The sequence below is a fragment of the Gigantopelta aegis genome, chromosome 5 (genome assembly GCF_016097555.1).
Source record: "Gigantopelta aegis isolate Gae_Host chromosome 5, Gae_host_genome, whole genome shotgun sequence".
NCBI lineage: Eukaryota > Metazoa > Mollusca > Gastropoda > Neomphalida > Peltospiridae > Gigantopelta > Gigantopelta aegis.
In genome coordinates, this window is record NC_054703.1 from 24,012,808 (window position 1) to 24,019,664 (window position 6,857).

The 6,857-nt window shown below is 34.5% G+C and overlaps 1 protein-coding gene across 1 annotated transcript in view; it reads left to right on the forward strand.

The window, feature by feature from the left end:
* LOC121373712 (sodium-coupled monocarboxylate transporter 1-like) overlaps nt 1–6,857 on the forward strand; it is a 38,914-nt gene that overhangs the window by 1,895 nt on the left and 30,162 nt on the right. The window lies entirely within an intron of this gene.

A 6,857-nucleotide genomic window follows, 5' to 3' on the forward strand; every position in this document is an offset into this window, starting at 1 on the left:
ACAGCTCACGTTTTCTTCCAACTTCCGGTGGTCTCTTTGTTTTGACTTACTTTATTGAGAAAAATAAAAGTTCACAAGAGCTTTCCTCAGCAAGATTGGCGTCTGGCTCTTGTCAGAGGCGGCTCCCAATGGGAGCGTGCTTGAACAGTTGTCTGATGGAAGCACGTAAATAAATTTACCTGACCTGAAGATTGTTTGTGCAACTATCAGAAGTGACACAAAAACATTTATTTTTTTATTTTAATAAATAACTTTTCATTTCAGTTAAGATGTTTTGTTGGGTTTTTTTGTCTTATTTACTATTCTTCAAATAAAATTCAATTATGGTGCCGTTTTAGCCATCGTAGGTTCCGTTTTAGCCATAAATTTCGGTGCCGTTTTAGCCAACGCAGGTTCCGTTTTGTCCAATTTGGTTCCGTTTTCGCTTGGTGCCGTTTTGGCACGGTTCCGTTTTAGCTATAACCCCACTAACATACTAATAAAATTTTGAAATGTGTTTGCCATGGGGAAAATGCTCATCCACGGCAATTTTGAGCCTGCTTACGGTGATTTTAAATCGGTAAAAACCTAACAGTCCCTTCAACCGACGGCAATTATGTTTAACCACCGGTCATTTATATTACAACTACGGCAATTGTCGTCGGTTCAGTCTTTAATTTCGAGCCCTGGTCTACGCCATTTTGCGATTGCCACTTTAAAGGGACATAACCTAGTTTTTAAACACTAAGGCATATGTTTTACTATTAGAGCCGTTTTTGACAACTTGAATCATACTTTACTTAGATTGTATGGTTTAGATGATCAATTTCCGTACATTCGAAGTCTTTTGGGTCATCTTGGTGGTTTTAATATCACAAAATGCATTTCTCATATTTTTAAAAACGCACGTGGGTCTGAGAAGTAATAGTTATAGTCGAGTTTTAGTCTGTTTTCAGAGTATTTCACTATTTCAAAGTCACAGACTCATGTTTCACTCAGTTGTAACTTTATCCAAATGTGTTACAGGTTTGTAGATTAACTAAACTTAGTGTTAATTTTCACGGGTTGGAACTAGGGTCTGTCCCTTTAAAATTGTAGTTTCAATAAACTCCTAATTTCACCTCTTAATACAATAAACTCCTAATTTCACCTCTTAATACAATAAACTCCTAATTTCACCTCTTAATACAATAAACTCCTAATTTCACCTCTTAATACAATAAACTCCTAATTTCACCTCTTAATACAATAAACTCCTAATTTCACCTCTTAATACAATAAACTCCTAATTTCACCTCTTAATCCTATAATACTGTTTTGTAATACAAAACCAAAACACAACTACAATTTTAATCAACTTATCATCTGGTATTATCATATTATAATATAATTTATGAATACAAACACAAATATATTTTTAATAAACCTGTCGTCACTTCAACACATTATGACATCTAAGTCAAAATCACACTATAGCATAAACATAATTTTCTAATGCAAGCCACAGATGCAGTTTTTTTTTTTTATATAAAAACATCACCATAATATAACTTTAAAAAAAAAGAAGCAAAACCCAAACACCACTACAAGGTTTATAAACACAGTTTTTCGACACCATATTACATAATTATTTACGAAAAAAAAGAAGAAAAAAAGTTTGTTTTATTTAACGACGCCGCTAGAGCACATTGATTTTTTTTCATCTTATCATCGGCTATTGGACGTCAAACATATGGTCATTCTGACACTGTTTTTAGAGAAAACCCGCTGTCGCCACATAGGCTACTCTTTTTACGACAGGCAGCAAGGGATCTTTTATTTGCGCTTCCCACAGGCAGGATAGCACAAACCATGGCCTTTGTTGAACCAGTTATGGATCACTGGTCGGTGCAAGTGGTTTACACCTACCCTCTGACCACTCACTCAGGGTTTGGAGTCGGTATCTGGATTAAAAATCCCATGCCTCGACTGGGATCCGAACCCAGTACCTACCAGCCTGTAGACCGATGGCCTGCCACGACGCCACCGAGGCCGGTAAATCATTTACGAATGCCAAACACAAATACAACTACAGTTTCAATAAACTCACGGTCTTACTTTAATGTATAATAAGATCAATTACTGATGCAAAATGCAAACTATATACATTGTATGCGCTTATAAACACAGATTTCTACACCATATTATAAAATAATTTACAAATGCCAAACACAAGCTACTGTTTTAATAAACTCACAATCTCACGTATAATGACATCATTTACTAATGCAAAATGCAAACGTAACTATAATTTTAATAAACTCACAATCTCACCTCACCATATTATAACAACATATACTAATGTCAGACCCAGTCATCTCTACAGCTTTAATAAACTCGTGTGTTGTCACAATCAACGGTTATTATTAGCTGTGAATTGTAATACCTTTTTTTTAAAGGGACATTACTGAGTTTGATGCACTGAAAGATGTTTTCGACTAATGAAATATTTCTACGATTAAAGTTACATATTAAATATATTTTCTTGTTTAGAAGATCAGTGTCTGTATATTCAATGTGTTTCTGATCGTCTTAATATTTGTAAAAATCCCAAACTGGATTTTGTCTTCAAATAATTTCGTACGTACGAAAAAACAGTATTTTAGGAAATAGGATGACATTTAACCTAGTACAAATATTAAAACGACCAGAAACACGTTTAAAATACAGCCACTAATATTTTATGCAGAAAAATATATTTGATATGTAATTACAATCGTTAAAAAGTCTTTGTTAGTCGATAACATCTTAAAAATTGCAGCAAACTCAGCAATGTCCTTTTAAGGAAGGAAGGAAGGAAATATTTCATTTAACGACGCACTCAACACATTTTATTTATGGTTATATGGCGTCATACATATGGTTAAGGACCACACAGATATTGACAGAGGAAACCTGCTCTCGCCACTTCATGGGCTACTCTTTGTATGCACCATCCCACAGACAAGATTGCATTACTTTAACTACACCATGATGGAGTGAAATGAATTATGGACCATTGCCATAATTCAATTATTTTTACAAAATATCATTAATAAGTGGAGCATGGTGGTTACGTAGATGGTTGAATAAAGTACATTTAGGGACAAATCAAATATATATATTTTTAAGTAATACTTTGTTAGGCCATGTAATAGGTCAGTGGTCTGTGACAATATGCCTTTAAGAAACAAAAATATACTACAGATTGTATCTTAAATTACCTATTATCGTAAAACCGTAATCCCGTCTTTCTCAAAATTTAGATATTCACCTACGGTAAAACAGCTATAAGAAGTTTGTTTTGTTTAACGACACCACTAGATCACATTGATTTATTAATCATCGGCTATTGGATGTAAAACATATGGTCATTTTGACACAGTCACAGAGAGGAATCCCGCTGCATTTTTCCATTAGTAGCAAGGGATATTTTATATGCACCATTCGGCAGACAGGATAGCACATACAACGGCCTTTGATATACCAGTCGTAGTGCACTGGCTGGGACGAGAAATATCCCAATATGACCACCGAGTGGGATCGATCCCAAACCAACCGCACAAACAGCTACAACTACAGCGATAATTAAGTCGCCTGTATTTAAATTAAAAAATTTATATCGGATGAAAACGTAATTCAAAGAAATTCGTGAAAGAACATTTTATTTTAAAATGCGTTTTCTATTAATATTTTGGTCTTGGTTGCCAAATGGCCTTTTAAAATCAAAATGTTTTAGAAAGCCAATTCCCATCTCTGCCGCTGATATTTCAATATTTGTCTTAAGGAAATCTATGAAGATATACTGCAAGATTTGGTGAGTTGAAGAGAACGCTATTTAATGTCCACACAGGGAAGAGTTCCTTTAACATTTCTCTTGTCTGTTTGAAGAGAACGTGAATTAGATGTACACGCAGGAAAGAGTTCCTTTAACATTTCTCTTCTTGTCTGTTTGAAAATAACGTGAATTAGCTGTACACACAGGAAAGAGTTCCTTTAACATTTCTCTTCTTGTCTGTTTGAAGATAACGTGAATTAGATGTACACACAGGAAACAGTTCCTTTAACATTTCTCTTGTTGTCTGTTTGAAGATAACGTGAATTAGATGTACACACAGGAAAGAGTTCCTTTAACATTTCTCTTCTTGTCTGTTTGAAGATAACGTGAATTAGATGTACACACAGGAAACAGTTCCTTTAACATTTCTCTTCTTGTCTGTTTGAAGATAACGTGAATTAGATGTACACACAGGAAACAGTTCCTTTAACATTTCTCTTCTTGTCTGTTTGAAGATAACGTGAATTAGATGTACACACAGGAAACACTTCCTTTAACATTTCTCTTGTTGTCTGTTTGAAGATAACGTGAATTAGATGTACACACAGGAAACAATTCCTTTAACATTTCTCTTCTTGTCTGTTTGAAGATAACGTGAATTAGCTGTACACACAGGAAACAGTTCCTTTAACATTTCTCTTGTTGTCTGTTTGAAGATAACGTGAATTAGATGTACACACAGGAAACAGTTCCTTTAACATTTCTCTTGTTGTCTGTTTGAAGATAACGTGAATTAGATGTACACACAGGAAACAGTTCCTTTAACATTTCTCTTCTTGTCTGTTTGAAGATAACGTGAATTAGCTGTACACACAGGAAACAGTTCCTTTAACATTTCTCTTCTTGTCTGTTTGAAGATAACGTGAATTAGCTGTACACACAGGAAACAGTTCCTTTAACATTTCTCTTCTTGTCTGTTTGAAGATAACGTGAATTAGATGTACACACAGGAAAGAGTTCCTTTAACATTTCTCTTCTTGTCTGTTTGAAGATAACGTGAATTAGATGTACACACAGGAAACAGTTCCTTTAACATTTCTCTTCTTGTCTGTTTGAAGATAACGTGAATTAGATGTACACACAGGAAACAGTTCCTTTAACATTTCTCTTCTTGTCTGTTTGAAGATAACGTGAATTAGATGTACACACAGGAAACAGTTCCTTTAAAGGGACATTCCTAAGTTTGCTGCATTGTAAGATGTTTCCGACTAATATAATATTTCTACGATTAATCTTACATATTAAATATATTTTCTGGTTTAGAATATCAGTGTCTGTATATTCAATGTGTTTCTGGTCGTCTTAATTTTTGTAACAAGCCCAAACTGGATTTTGCCTTCAAATAATATCATACATACGAAAAAATTATATTTTTGGAAATGAAATGAAATTTTACCTAGTACAAATTTTAGAACGATCAGAAATACAATTAATATACAGCCACTAATATTTTATGCTGGAAAATATATTTGATATGTAATTATAATCGTTAAAAAGTCTCTGTTTGTCGATAACATCTAGAAAAGTGCAGCAAACTCAGGAATGTCCTTTTAATTATTCTCTTCTTGTCTGTTTTCAGTACTCGGAGAAACGATTTCACTCTAATGTTTCTCTTCTTGTCTGTTTTCAGTACCTGGAGAAACGATTTCAGTCTAATGTTTCTCTTCTTGTCTGTTTTCAGTACCTGCAGAAACGATTTCAGTCTAATGTTTCTCTTTTGGTCTAATTTCAGTACATGCAGAAACGATTTCAGTCTAATGTTTCTCTTTTTGTCTAATTTCAGTACATGCAGAAACGATTTCAGTCCGTTTCTCTTCTTGTCTGTTTTCAGTACCTGGAGAAATGATTTCAGTCTAATGTTTATCTTCTTGTCTGTTTTCGGTACCTGGAGAAACGATTTCAGTCTAATGTTTCTCTTCTTGTCTGTTTTCAGTACCCAGACAAACGATTTCAATCTAATGTTTCTCTTCTTGTCTGTTTTCGGTATCCGGAGAAACGATTTCAGTCTAATATTTCTCTTCTTGTCTGTTTTCAGTACCCGGACAAACGATTTCAGTCTAATGTTTCTCTTCTTGTCTGTTTTCAGCACCTGGACAAACGATTTCAGTCTAATGTTTTTCTTTTTGTCTGTTTTCATTACCTGGAGAAATGATTTCAGTCTAATGTTTATCTTCTTGTCTGTTTTCGGTACCTGGAGAAACGATTTCAGTCTAATGTTTCTCTTCTTGTCTGTTTTCAGTACCCAGACAAACGATTTCAATCTAATGTTTCTCTTCTTGTCTGTTTTCGGTATCCGGAGAAACGATTTCAGTCTAATATTTCTCTTCTTGTCTGTTTTCAGTACCCGGACAAACGATTTCAGTCTAATGTTTCTCTTCTTGTCTGTTTTCAGCACCTGGACAAACGATTTCAGTCTAATGTTTTTCTTTTTGTCTGTTTTTAGTACCTGCAGAAACGATTTCAGCCCGTTTCTATTCTTGTCTGTTTTCAGTACCTGGAGAAACGATTCCAGTCTAATATTTCTCTTCTTGTCTGTTTTCGGTACCTGGACAAACGATTTCAGTCTAATGTTTCTCTTCTTGTCTGTTTTCAGTACCCGGACAAACGATTTCACTCTAATGTTTCTCTTCTTGTCTGTTTTCAGTATCCGGATAAACGATTTCAGTCTAATAAATCTCTTCTTGTCTGTTTTCAGTACTCGGAGAAACGATTTCAGTCTAACGTTTCTCTTCTTGTCTGTTTTCAGTACCTGGAAACGATTTCAGTCTAATGTTTCTCTTCTTGTCTGTTTTCAGTATCCGGATAAACGATTTCAGTCTAATAAATCTCTTCTTGTCTGTTTTCAGTACTCGGAGAAACGATTTCAGTCTAACGTTTCTCTTCTTGTCTGTTTTCAGTACCTGGAGAAACGATTTCAGTCTAATATTTCTCTTCTTGTCTGTTTTCAGTACCTGGAGAAACGATTTCAGTCTAATGTTTCTCTTCTTGTCTGTTTTCAGTACCTGTAGAAACGATTTCAGTC